At 33.8% G+C, this 14,524-nt stretch overlaps 1 protein-coding gene and 1 long non-coding RNA gene across 3 annotated transcripts in view; one reads left to right on the top strand and one right to left on the bottom strand.

Annotated features, from left to right (window-relative positions):
• Positions 1-9,693, top strand: part of LOC309656873 — a 1,296,162-nt gene extending 1,286,469 nt beyond the window's left edge. Inside the window, exon 14 of the long non-coding RNA XR_014261524.1 lies at positions 9,493-9,693. This is a non-coding gene — a long non-coding RNA (uncharacterized lncRNA). The remainder of the gene's footprint in view (positions 1-9,492) is intronic.
• CDH12 (cadherin 12) overlaps positions 1-14,524 on the bottom strand; it is a 998,421-nt gene that overhangs the window by 606,702 nt on the left and 377,195 nt on the right. The gene's annotated exons all lie outside the window — the stretch shown is intronic.

The raw sequence follows: 14,524 nt of genomic DNA, 5'->3' as shown, positions 1-14,524 counted from the left end.
AACTCTATGTATTGGGAAGCTGTCAAGCTTGTGGTGGCAGATACAAGTTTTCTCAATTCTCACAGGTGCTTGAAAGCTCACATTTTGTCATTGGTCCCAAGTACAGTCACTTGTCTTCCCTGAATTTACAGGCTTGTTTTTTCCACTTCTGATAAAATATTCTCCAAATAAACCAGTCTGAATTACCTTTGTCAGTTATTCTTTCAAGTGAAAATTCGATTTCATGAAAAAAAAAAAAAAGTCTAGTTCAGTTTGCCACTCAATCCCATGTATGTGGTTTTCTTTGATACAAGTGTAGCACTTAAATGGGTAGATATCTTTATGTGTACTTCCCATTTCATCACACAGTATATTAAAACACTGGATACCTTCTTGCTATCTATCTGTGAGTGGGGTCTTACTCTGAGTCTGGGCTTGAACCTATGTCTTGCTGTATTCAAAGAGATCCCAGTAAACAGGATGTAAGCAGCAGATGCAGACTGAGGCTTGTCTTCTTTCCCGCTTCTGTTAAGAATTTTGTGAACGATACCAGGTGTCATGCAAAGCTACTGTTTGAGATAAACAGAAGCCATTATCCTCTTAACGTTTCAATTTGGTCCCACCACTGTTTCAAATCTATTTTCTTTTACACACTGTTATTTGTTTGCTATCAAAAAATAAAATGAGTTCTTATAAATTTTAAATACATATAATATTGAGTCATACTAATGGTCCATTTATATTACTTTTATATTTAGAAAAACCTTGATATTTGACTTCATAGGATGGAAAGTTACCGGGGTAAATAAAGCACAAGATGATAGGGCAATAGATCACAAATATTCTAGTTACCTTCAAAAAAAGTAAGCCTCAAGTATAACTAAATATTTGTTGACATAAATAAGTACTAATATGAAAATGATATGAATATCAATATGAAGATGAATTTCTTTATCTTTCTGGCCATTCGGATGAATGGAAATTTACTTACAGTAAATCATCCTGTGCTTGGATAACTGTCTTCCACCATTACAAGAGAAAATGGGACTTTTAGATAAAACTACACTACAGGGTTGGGTGTTTTCCTGATGTATCTCCTGATTAAGCAAACTCATCCTGACATTTTATAGAATGAACCTTTCTTTTCTCTGTCTTCATTCTTCCCACCCCCACCTCAACTTCATCCTTTCTGCAACTCCTTCATTTTCTTCTTTCTCCTTCTATTTCTCCCACTCTCCCTCTTCTCTCCCTTGTGTTATTCCTTCTCTTCCTCTTCTTCTCCCTTTTAGAGACAGATATCTGGATACATAGATGGATATTAAGTAACTATAAGTTTCTCCTAGAAAGATTTTACTCTTCAGAGAATAAATGGAATAATTTCTATCTGAACCAGACCACTTAGTTACAGAACTAAAACCACTTACAGAGCTTGTGTTTTATTTGCTCTTTTTTTCTTTTCTCCTTATCCTTTTTGTATTCCAATCTCTCAATTCCAACCTCTCACCAATCCTCACATAAACTATCTTTAGTATAATCTTTGGAAGTACTGATTTACCTCTTCCTTAGCCCCAAATTTTCTTTCTGTTAATCAACATCCAACCTTCTTTTAACTACTATAAACTCACCCTCCATGGAAAACTTTCTCAAAAAAATAAGAAATTCTTAGCTATCACTAGGTTTTGCACATTGTACATCTAGTATTGCATCCAGACTCAGTAAACACTCTATAAACTAAATATGAATTTACTAGGCCAATGTAACAAAAGTATTTTCCATAGAGATTACTCTTTTTTGAAGTAGAAATGTTTTATGCTATGTTATCCATATTAGGATCCATTGAATTTTGTGATCTTTTCAACATCTGTACAAAGCTCTTATGAAAAACTTGCACGTTACTAGGTTGTATTTGTGACATCAAAACAATCAGTCTCTAAAGTTAATTGGACTGTTCAAAGTCATAGCATCTTTGAATGAGCAATGAAGAGTACCCAATTAATATTGATAGCCAGATAATAAGGTAATAAAGGCTAAAAGAGACTAATAAAACTCAATGCAAATATACCTCCACAATTATCCTAGTGTAATATACCAATTACAGTAGTACCGTTTATCATGATCAAGAGTGACTACTTTTCCATTTGCCTTTTACATATACCCAAGACCCTTTTACTACTTAAGGAAATACCTTAAATACTTGCAGTCCTAGTGGTGGGGGGGTGATTTTCTGCTAAATTAATTTGTTAGAAGTAATCTTACACTGACAGCCAGTGTACTCCTTGCATGCTCCAGAAACGCTAGCTATTTCAGTTGTTCAAATTAATAGTGCTCCCAGTAATAATGGGGATATCTAAACCTCTTGAGGATCACTTGCACCTCATGGCTTATGGCAGAGAGATAAAAGAATTTTCAGTGATACATTTCTGAAACAGCTAAAGAGAAGCAGGAGACTGATGGCTACTTTATGCAAATGAAAGAGTAAAGAGAAAAGAAATACATCATTCATATAAATATGAAGGTTTTAGAAAAGTCATTTGGAAAATGAACAAGAATTGAGATTCATCTGAGTAGTTAGCAAACTGAGATAGCAAATTCATGGGAATTTTTAAAAGTCCAGTTTTATTTACCTAGCATTTTTCATATTTCTTCTCATTTTTTCTTCTTCACTGAGTACTGCAGTTATTGAAAGTCACCTGCAAAACCTTATCTGTCTTTCCTCCTATCTTTTATAGCACATGTTACCTCTGAAAGGTATACTGAAATAAACTGTAACTGAGCAATTGAGAAACTACCTGGAATAAGAGGCTATGACACAGTAGAAATATTGGCGTATGGAATTGTTTATCACTGTATGTAATGGGACAACCCACAATGATTTGGTTTTGTGCTTCTTGCCTACCGAGAAGCTAAATTTAGAAACTATTTTTTTTCTTGGCAAGTGGCTCACTGTCAATCTCCTGCAGGTTAAACATACTTTAGAGGTTTCTTTGTAGTATGTTGTTGATTTTATTTTAAGTAAAGGAGAGTGAAACATATACATTTACCAGTCATATCACAGTGTAACATTTATATTCATAAGAACATATTAAATTAAGAAAGATTCCTCTGCCTATATGCTTGCAGTGGTCTTAGAATCATAGTTAATATAGTCTCCATAGTTTTGCCTTTTCTGGAATGTTATATAGCTGGAATCATACAGTATGCATAGCCTTGCAGATTGGCTTCTTTCACCTACTAATATACTTCTAAGTTTCCTTCATGTCTTTTTATGACTTCATAGCTTACTTCTTTTTAGCACTGAATAATATTCTGTTGTCTGGAAATACCACAGTTTATTGATCCATTCACCTACAGAAGAATATCTTGGTTGCTTCCAAGTTTTGGCAATTATGAATAAAGCTAATATAAACATCTGTGTGCAGGTTTTTGTGAGACATAAGTTTTCAATTTTTTTTCTTTTTTTTTGGCCACGCCACACGACATGTGGGATCCTAGTTCTCCCGACCAGGGATCGAACCCACGCCCCCTGCATTGGAAGCGAGGAGTCATAACCACTGGACTGCCAGGGAAGTCCCTAGTTTTCAGGTTTTTTTGAGCAAATACCAAAGAGCGTGACTGCTGTATCATATGACAGGAGTCTGTTTAGTTTCGTAAGAAACTTCCAAACTGTTTTCCAAAGTAGCTATACCATTTCTCATTCTCACCAGCAATGAATGAGAGTTCCTGTTGCTCCATCTCCATGCCAGCATTTGGTGATACCAGTGTACCATTTTAATAGGTGTGTAGTGGTATGTGTGAACTAAAAAACTGTTGCCTACCATATCATTAAATAAAGGATGTCACAGCCATCAAGACATCACATTACAGCCTCCCCAGTGGTTCACCCTGAGGAAACTCAGGATACTGGCCCAGATAGCTGAGGTGCATATCAAAGGAATGATTTCAGTGAGCCCAGACTTTTGCATCTTCCCATACATAGAAAATCACTAAGTTCATTAATATGAGATGTCTGGTTTTCTTTGATTAACAGTAATCTTTTGATGTTCTGACTACCTGGTCTTTTGTTGCAAAAACTCTTGTATATCCTGGCCTCTTTGGAACAGTTTTCTCAGTGTTATCTGAGTTGCTGTGTCCCAGACTTGAAGTCCTCAGAATATCCACTGAATAAAACATAACTCTCAGCTTTTAGGTTGTGCATTTTTTTTCAGTCGACATATGTTATTGTTTTAATTGATGGAAATTCAAAAATATTTTAATAGACAGATATGGGATGCTTATCAAATAATTTATTCTTCTCATTTTCTAATATAGAGAAAAATATTTCTTCTGTTTTTGACATCTGTTATGTTGCCCCCTATTCCTATGTTTAGATTTCTTCTCCCACTCATTTCTCTTTACACTCTTCTTGATGAATTTTCTTTTGAATTGAGGCCCAGGCCTTGAATAAGCTCACATTTTCACCTTTCTTTCAATAAAAGTTTTTTTTTTCATAATTACACATTCAAATTTTATTCATTATCATTCTGCTATATGTTTGTGTAATCATTCATTAACTCAACACACATTCATCCAATTCCTAGTTAGTATCTGATACAATGGTTGTATTGGAAATATTAAAGCTCATAGCAATGCATTATTTAAGGAATTCACAATCTTACAGACTCAACAGATATGTACATAAATAATTACAATATAATAAGTAGCATAATAATAAAATTATAAAATAAAAATAGTTAACATTTATCAATTCCATACCACCATTTATCAATTCTATATCACCATTCCAGACCATGTGACAAGATCTGCACAGAGCACTTAATAAATATAGTTTAAACTTCACAATAAAGCTATAAAATAAGTTATGGTAGTCTGTTTTGCAAATAATCAGTGAAGAAAATTAAGTACTTTCCCAAGGAAACCCAATACTTACTAGCTGAGTAGTAATTCAAACTCACACATTTCAAGTGTCCTTCAGCTAACTATTTGTGCACATATTTTACCATTTGGAAGTGTTTTTTGAAATTCAAATGGATAACAAGTTGATGGAGTTCAGGGCAGTTTGACTCAGAATGTGCCACTTGGGCAAGTAGATTGTTTCCAGATGAAGGTGATTAAGGCACAACAGACTCAAGAAGAGATTTTTATCTCCCCCTTAATAGCCTAAAGGCATTTAGATAGGGAGTCCACACCAAGAAGAGAGCTATTACCAAAGATAACTTTTTTTACATAAGACTTCTCTGCATGGCATGGCATGGCAAATATTTGTTTACCAAACATATGCTCTTCCCACCTTTCTCTGAATTGTCTTCCTTGCCTTTGAAGCCCCAGGCCCCACCCCCTTCTCCTTAGCTCAGGATGGTATATAAACCTCAATGGCTCCACTGTCTGATAGCCGTTCATGTTTTTGTGGGCTCTCATGTGTGTATAAAATTAAAATCATTTTTCTCCTGTAAATCTGTCTTATGTCAATTTAATTATTAGGCCAGCCAAAAAACCTAAAGGGGAAAAAAAACAAGTTTTCTTCCCCTACAGAATTGTAGCATGAGGATTAAAACTCAGAATTCAGAATATAGCCTTTTAAATTTAGAAGGGAATTTAAATAATATACTACCTTGCTATCTAGTAAAGGAAACTGTTTACCCAACTAGAATACACATTCTGTAAATTCTCTGAGTCTTTCTGGTCACAAATCATTTCTCATATATCTAAGTATGTCTAGCCCCAGAATATCACCTTTTTTACGATAAGCTGTCAATAATTGCTTATCAAAAGGACCAAAGAATTACAGATGCATCAGAAATAGCTTCACCAATATTTATAGAGCTATTCAGAATACGTAATCTATATGGAATGTTAAGACTTGTTGAAACATGGACACAGTAGGTAGAATTTGGGAAAATGGATAGAGAGAAGAAAGAAAAGCAAAGTCAAATCAGTGGAGAATTTGTCCCTCAAACCATTATTATAAGTCTGTGTATCTTGGACTTTGATGTTTACAAGAAAATTTTCTTCACATATTCTCTCTACGTACACACTTTTATCTACATCTAATATGTGACACAATACTCACAGATTTCCTCCTCCATTTCAGTTTTCTTTCTAGCCCTAAACTGACTTAGTTTTTTCATTGACTTACTAGGTATTTCCCATTTGGGAATATTAAATAATACAATGGAAAAATAAACCTCACCATCTTAATCTCAAAACAATCTTTTACCTCTATTCTTCTCAATTATATAGGATAATCATCAACATAATCTATCTTAATACCCGCCTCTCATGTTCCTTGCATCCTGTCATCATAATAGCCACACAATATCATAGATTGTACATAATGTCATTTAACGCAGGATCTATTACCAAATCTTGTTCACATCTCCAATTCCATGGCCCAACTTAAAATTACATACTTCACAACTAAAATACTTATTTTTTTGTGATTGCATTGTTTAAGGCATATTAATATCTATCTCTTAACCCCAGCTTCTTTCCCTCCTCTCTACCAAAAATTTTCAGATCCTAGAGCTGTTAGTAATTATTTTAAGGCAAAAATGTGGCAACATTGTTGTTGTTGCTTTTGCTGTTCTTATTGTTTTAGAAAAATAATTCACTTCTGTAATTGTTTCATATTAAATTACATGTATGGCTTGCATGCTAATGCAGAGAGAAGGCCATCATATGTTAGGCCAAGTGTGGGCAATGATTATTCCTGTAATCAGAACCAAGATGGTGCCAAGAGTTCTCTCAAGCATTTGTATTTGCATGTACAACTACAAGTATGTACAAGTACATGGTACACTTTTTAAAAATCTGAAAAAAATAGGGAAGTTAATCTTTAATTCAATGTAAAAATTAATGTCAGTTATACCTTTTAATTATAATTTCCTTAAAAACTGATTTTTTTTCTTATCTAAGAGACAACAAAAAGTGACAGGCTAGAGAGCTTGAATCTTAATTCTATCAGTTAGTCATCATAAGGAAAACATTTTTATTATTAAATCTCCAGAAAAGAAATATTTTCTATCCAGTATATATTTAAGACATAAATTCTTCCCTCTCCAAGTGTTAAAGTGAATTGTTAATCTTATAAACCACATACAAAACCTATTTCAAATCATTTCTACCTAAATTAAATACACCAAATGACAAATGGTTGAAATAAATTTCGTCTAGTTAGATTTAGCACAACAAAGGTAATAGGATAATTGACTTAAGTCAGTCTATTGACAAACACCAGGAATTTGTGAAGGAAACAGATTTTCTCAATTATTTTAAAGTTATCTTTGATTATAATATTATTTAATATAAAATAATTTTTCAATCAAGACACAGAGACTAGTCTGATTGAGTGGCCGTATTTCATCAGTTGTTATCCCCCAAGTCAGAATACATTATAATAAAACCAATGGACATTAACTACACTTATTCTGGTGATTATTTCACAATATATACATATATTGAATCATTATGTTGTACACCTGAAACTAATGTAATGTTATACATCAATTATATCTCAATTTTTAAAAAAAATGTCACAGATAACTCACATGGGTATTACTCAGTTTTGTTTTGGGTTTTTTTTTATGTTGTAGAGAAAACACAGATAGACCTTGGGTAGACTTCATTCCTCTAAATACCAGTTTCCTCAAAGCAGCCTATTTGGGGAGGTTATTATGAAAATTAAAAGAGATAATGCTGAAAGCATTTAGCACAGGGCCTCGTGCATAATAAATGTTAATAAATGCAGCCAGTAATACTCTCAAAATAGACATTTTTGAAACAAACAAACCACAGAGGAAAGGCATTTTTAGGCTAAACAATAATGCCATTGTAGCTGCCTCCATCTGACAGTTACATTGGATACTACAAGAGCATCGCACAGGAAGAAGAAATGGAGCCAGGTGAGAAACACCAAAACATGACAAGTTTCTCCCCCTGCAATCTTGGACCAGGGAGGATGGATTAAATGACCAGTGGTAGATTGGAAAATCTGGCTTTGTCAAAATGTTGAAAATATTGCAGAAGAAGAGCAAATTGTTAGGAAGCAAAAACTTCCAGCAAATCTAACAGGAGCACTGTCTGACAAGATGCCCCCTGAAATTTATTTGACCATATGTCAACTAAGGTTATTTATTGAAGAAATGATTATATAATGAAAATAGTAAGAAATAATATAACAGAAAGATTCAAAGTAGACTGTACCTAGGTCAGTAATTTAAAAACAATATCAAACTAAATTAAAAGTGTAGTCTTACAGAATTTGATAATGGAGGAAACTGAACTATAAATATAATTGGGGTCTCTAAATTGTATTCAGAGAACTACATGATAGAAGCCATATTGCCAAGAATGCCCACAGAAGAAAAAGGAGAAGAAGGAGGGAATGGGAAAGGGATGGGGAGGGGGAGGAAGAAGAAGAAGAAAAGCAGGAGGGGGAGAAAAGAAGAAGAAGGAGTAGGGAAAAGAAAAAAAGAAGAAAAGTAATAGAAAAAAAAACTCTATGGTTACAAAAATTTCGGAAAAGAATTCTTAGTTAAGATGTTTTCCAAGATTTGTAATACCCAAGATTCCAATTAACCAAGGTGCCAATACCTTTTACCTTAAATATACCCAAGTTTCCAATAAGTTTTAGCACATAGAAATTTATTTTTGTCTAATCTATCTTTTCCAAATATGTTGGAACATAAAAATCATATTTTTTGTCATAAAGATTATTTAATGGAACACTTGTTTGGAATTGATGATAGCTCCATACTTAGATCGTTTGTTACCCCATAAATTTTTTAAGGGTAGTAAAATCTCTTTGAATCTTTAGCAACTGGCAGATTGCAGGGCAAATTACCAGTACTTTTCTGTACCTAGAAATTTCTTAACATTTATTTTAAGCTAAATTCAAAAATCACTTCCTCCAGGAAGCTTTTCCAGACCTATCAGTCCTGGTCAGGTCTCCTGACTCACATGCTTTCATTGAGCTTCTTACTTTCGTTCCAGAGCCCCTATCACAATTTTAACAAAACAATTAATTATGGTATCATTGGCACCATTTTTCCCTACAGAATGGGAAGAGGTATAAATTCTGACTTAACAATCATTGTATCCATTGTGTCCTGTGCTAGGTCACAGGATTTGACAGATTGCTCAATAAGAAACTATTATTGGTTGGATGAAGACATGGATGCTCAGAGAAGTGACGTGACTATCTCCAATAGAACCAGTTAAGGGGCAAGTTTAAGCAAGATCTAAAACACAACTCACAATTCTTTCTCCTAGTCTTACATTTTTCAATATGGTAGCCACAAGACACTTTTGTCTATGTGAATTTGAATTTATATTAGTTAAATTAAATACAATTAAAAGGTTAGGGACTTATTCAAACCAGCCACGTTTCAAATGCTCAATGTCCAATGTGGTCAATGGAAAGCACACTGGAGAGTGCAGATGAATTTTTCCATCTTTGCAGAAACTTCTACTGGACATCATTGTTCTTACGTGACTCTATCAAAAAAGTGTGATTAGGGCTTCCCTGGTGGTGCAGTGGTTGAGAGTCTGCCTGCCAATGCAGGGGACGCGGGTTCGAGCCCTGGTCTGGGAGGATCCCACATGCCGCAGAGCGGCTGGGCCCGTGAGCCACAACTACTGAGCCTGCGCGTCTGGAGCCTGTGCTCCGCAACAAAAGAGGCCGCGATAGTGAGAGGCCTGCGCACCACGATGAAGAGTGGTCCCCACTTGCCACAACTAGAGAAAGCCCTCGCAAGGAAAACGAAGACCCAACACAGCCATAAATAAATAAAAAATAAATTAAAAAAAAAAATTAAAAAAAAAAAAAAAAAGTGTGATTAGTTCTCTCACAGATCTTAAATATTAATTATCTCTACTGCAGTACTATACCTAGCTTGGAATTCCTTATTCATAAAGAGTTATGTTTTAAAAATCCACAAAAAATCCAAAATTCAACTTGAGAAGTAAACTTAAATTTAATAGGCTTAATATACTTCTTAAAAAAATGTAAACATGGTAATGCCAAAATAACAATGAGCCTCTGACTCATCTATGCTGATGACAGACAGTAAGAAATTAGGTTCATTTTGATAGGAGAAATTTAATTAAGACAAATAATTTGACATTGCTTGTGTCCACAAAGCACAATGTAAACTGAGGGTCAGGTTAATTTGGTCATGATGGATAAGCCAAGTAAAGAGACAAAATAAAGAAATACATTATGACCTTGATATTAATTTGGGATATATAAATTGACTCCATTATCTGGTTAATACAAACAATTATTAAAATTGGTAGAGTTAAAGTCAAGGACGTTAGGACAGTGGCAAGGTATATTATACAGAAATAAAAACTGACTCCTTCCTTTGGCAAAAAACAAAAAACAAAAACAAAAAACCATAAATAACAAGAAAATGTTACTCTCTACATTTTAAGAAAATACTCTTAAAATTCATTCTGTTTTAAGAAAATGTTTATGACATTCTAAATCATTACATAGCTTTTTTAATTGTTTAATGTAAGAATGCTTTAATGGGTAGAAATGAGTTTATTTCATTTAGGGAATAATTCAGGGTGAGAAAACAATGAACAATCAACTGCACCAGTTTCTATGTTACAAATTTGAGAATTTTTAAAAACATTTCAAAACTGAAAACTGCTGAGCTCCATGGATACAATATAGACATTTTATCTTTCAAAATACTGAAGCATCATTCCAAAAATAGATCTCAGGGAGACCTAAATCCTGATCCTGTTTAGAGCGTGGTGTTCTTGGAAACTGGCCTTGGAATCTCCTGCTCAGAAAATAAACACTCAGAAAATCTGGGGTTATCATTTGCACACATCAAATAAGCATGCAGGAAGGTAGATATTCTCCAAAAGTACTAGGGGTGGTGAACAGGATATTAAAATCCCCATGAAAAAGTCAAGAGTCAGGTTTTCTAAAGAATTTATTAGGCTCCTAAATGTAATCTGAATTAGATAATGTAATCTGAGTGCTTAGGGAGCCTGAAGATTCTGTTTATTAATGAACATGTACTGATGTGATAGGGAGCTCTCTGAAGACAATTTCTTGCATCCTTTTCTTATATACATTTACACCTATAACTGTCACCATTGAGACACCAGCAAAATAATAATTCTTAATACTGTCTTCATCATTATAGTATTGATGAGCACCAGCTCTGCTCAGAAGTTAAAACCTGTATCAGATAGAAGAGGAATTTTAGTCTGATGTTCACCTTTATGAACACGAGACTGGGTTCTTAAAAACAGACTTGTATATTGGAAATTGGTAGAGGATATGTGCAATGGTATGTCATCAAAGTATGTGTGGTATGGAATAGAAAGAAAATTTAAAAGAATTTTGTTCATGTAGATTATTTCAGATTGTTCAAATAGTAGAAACACGTCATACAGAAGTAGAAACAGAGTTGTCCTTGAACTACAGTAAATAAGAAACTCAAAGTACGAATTAATGCTCAAGATGATGTTTTTTGATCCAGATTTACTGGCTTTTAATGCAAGATTCTGGAATAGATATTATCCACAATTAATTATGATCGCCACCGTTTCTTTAAAACTGGGCCTTATTATCCTCTTGAACCCGTTGCTCCTACAACAAACTACCACCAACAATGTATGTAAAATAACACAGATTCATCATATTACAGTTCTGGAGGTCAGAATTCCAAAATCAGTTTCACTGGATGACAATCAATGTGTCAGCAGAACTGTGTTGCTTCTGGAAGCTCTAGGAGCAAATCTGCTCGCTTGAATTTTTCCAGTTTCTACAAAGACTGCACCCATTCCTTGGTTTATGTCCCCACATCACTCACTCTAACCATTGTTTCTGTCCTCACATAACCTTCTCTGACTCTGACCCTCTGCCTCTTTCTTATTAGGACATTTGTGATTATATTGGGTCAACATGGATAATTAAGGATTATCTCCCCAACTCAAGATCCTTAAATAATCACATCTGCAAATTCCCTTTTGTCATGTAACGTAAAATATTCACAGGTTATGGGGATTATGACATGGACATTTGGGGGGGGAATTATTTAGCCTGCTAAAAAAAGGTGCTTTAGAAAAATAAGTTTCATTTTGGTGGGCACAACTACAGGCATACAAGTCCTGGTGAGCAGAGCACAGATTGGGCGGCAGCTGGTGCTTTACTCGCTAGGCTGCACGCTAGGCTGCTTTACTCGCTAGGCTGCACTCGCAGGACTAAAAGAGCACATCCACGTATGGTGAGTCTACTATTTATCATGTGACTGATATGATAATATCTGCTACTTGCTCTAAAATCTACCTATAAATATTTGTGAATATATACACGTATGTTTAATTATTCTGCTTTTGCTTTTTCAGGCTCTGTTGGGAGGTAATTGATAGCAACTCCCTGTTGGAAAGCTAGTTTTAAAGCCAATAGGCTGATATATTTATATGTAAGTATGCTCCAGGAAGTAATTTGTATAATCTTTCATTGATAGCATTTTTTGTATACCAGATATACAAGTGCTAGAATAAGAGGTGTGTGGTGATACATGGGATGACAGGTGATTGAAAATCTACAAAATTGCTTAAAATTCTTTTACATTATTCTAATGATTTGATCGTGAATTTTGACTACATTAATCTAAAACTGTTGAATTGCTTTAATTTGTAATATATTGTTCTTTTTTAATCATTCCAACTGAACATTCATTGAATTAACACATTTTTTACTTTCCTCCATTTATTATAAGCACACACACAACTGTTGGTAAAATCATAAATGTATTATTTATGTTTCATTATTTTTATTCTAATGTAACCCAGAATGATGAAGAAATAATAATTGAAAGGAGTATAAACTACAGAAAATCCAGATGTCAATATGAAAACATGGATGTCTTTTACTGCTTTAATAAAAAGAAATAGTTTAAATATTTGTTCTTTTTAAATATTTCAATTCACCATCTGATACCTCCAGAATATTATCAGCAGATTAGTTTAAGCGATGATGCCTACCACCTAATTTAAAAGTCTAAGAAAATCAATTTGTTTCCCATAGAGAATGAAATCACAGCTACTATGATAAAGGGTGGTTTATTATAGCTGTGTTTTCACTCACGGTCCCACAATAAAAACGCTAAAAGCTTAAACATTTTATGTTCTCAGGAAAATTAATTATGAAAAAAAACAATTCCTATAATAATTATCATTGTGAAAATTGATCATTTTAATTTTGAATAATTTGTTCAAAGTGAACACGGTTAATTATAGTCAGTATTCAAATCCAAGCTTGTTGAAAAAGAATTACGGTCCAGATATACCTTCAAAAGTCAATAACTTAACTGTCACCTTTACATTTTTCCTGTGAATGTCTTTCTAGAGGATCAGGACAGTTTTCTTCTGGTTTTCTAAGTATGATTTCAAACCCAAGTAATTATGTTGTGTTTTCCATGATTTCAAGTATAATTTTGGTTTTAAAATATCTCCTTATTAAACATTCTTATAGCAAAGTAATTACATAGTTAAAAAAAAGCAACTCAACCCCCACCAAAAAAAAAAAAAAGGAATGATGAATTATTGCTTTCAACGATTAAGTAGTACCAACATCTCAATGTGTACATTTTCTTGAGAATGGAACTGCTGTAAAAAGTAGGGTCTGAATTTTTAGTCAGCATGAGTTTGAGAACGACTGTGATATTGAATATAGAAATATTTTTATTTATAGTTGTGGGTTAGTGGTGAAAGTTTAAATGCTTAGTTTATGGCTGTAGAAAAAGGAAATGTAAGAGCTCTTTTCTCCCAGGAGGTCTAAAAGTAACAAGAATAGCTATTTTTTAATGATTCTAAGTGACAGACTGAATGACTATATTTAAAATGTCACTTAATTCTTCTCATAGTATGTTATTCATGATTATTTTATCTTCATTTATTAAATAATAAAAGACTGAGTAGAGAAAACAATACAGGTACATGAAAGAAAGGGACAACAGTAATCTATAATATTACTACCTTTTAGCACTGGTGTTGCTGACTCTTCCTTCTTTTCATACATTTTTCCACTTTGACACCCTTCACTTTTTGCTGTCTTTTCCTTTTATGTTTTTGCACGTTAATAGGCAATATTAGTACCATGAGGCACCAATCTGACTGAGGTCTCAGTGGCCTGTATTTATGTTTTATTGTGATACTAGATACTTTCTGTGATCTTCCTGCTTTTTATTTTGTTAATATTGCTGTGCTAATGCTGAGGTGACTCAGCATAAAACTACACTCCGTTTGTGGCCATCCGCTAGGAGAGGAAGTTGTGAGGATGATTAAATCAGGAGTCTTGACAATGGACACAGAGCCTGGAGCCTTATCACAGATTATCTTTGACTGACTGGAGTGGGTGAGAATAATTCAAGGTTTAAAGAGTGCTCCTGGTTCCAAACTTGGGTATATATGACATAATTGAATCACCAGTCTAATCATTTTTAAGTTAGTTATATATATAAAAAAAAAAAATCCCCCAAACAATTTATTTATAAACATCGTGTAGATGAGACAGAAT

Source organism: Balaenoptera physalus (assembly GCF_965194825.1).
Source record: "Balaenoptera physalus genome assembly, chromosome: 3".
NCBI lineage: Eukaryota > Metazoa > Chordata > Mammalia > Artiodactyla > Balaenopteridae > Balaenoptera > Balaenoptera physalus.
This window is presented reverse-complemented; position numbering and strand designations above follow the sequence as displayed.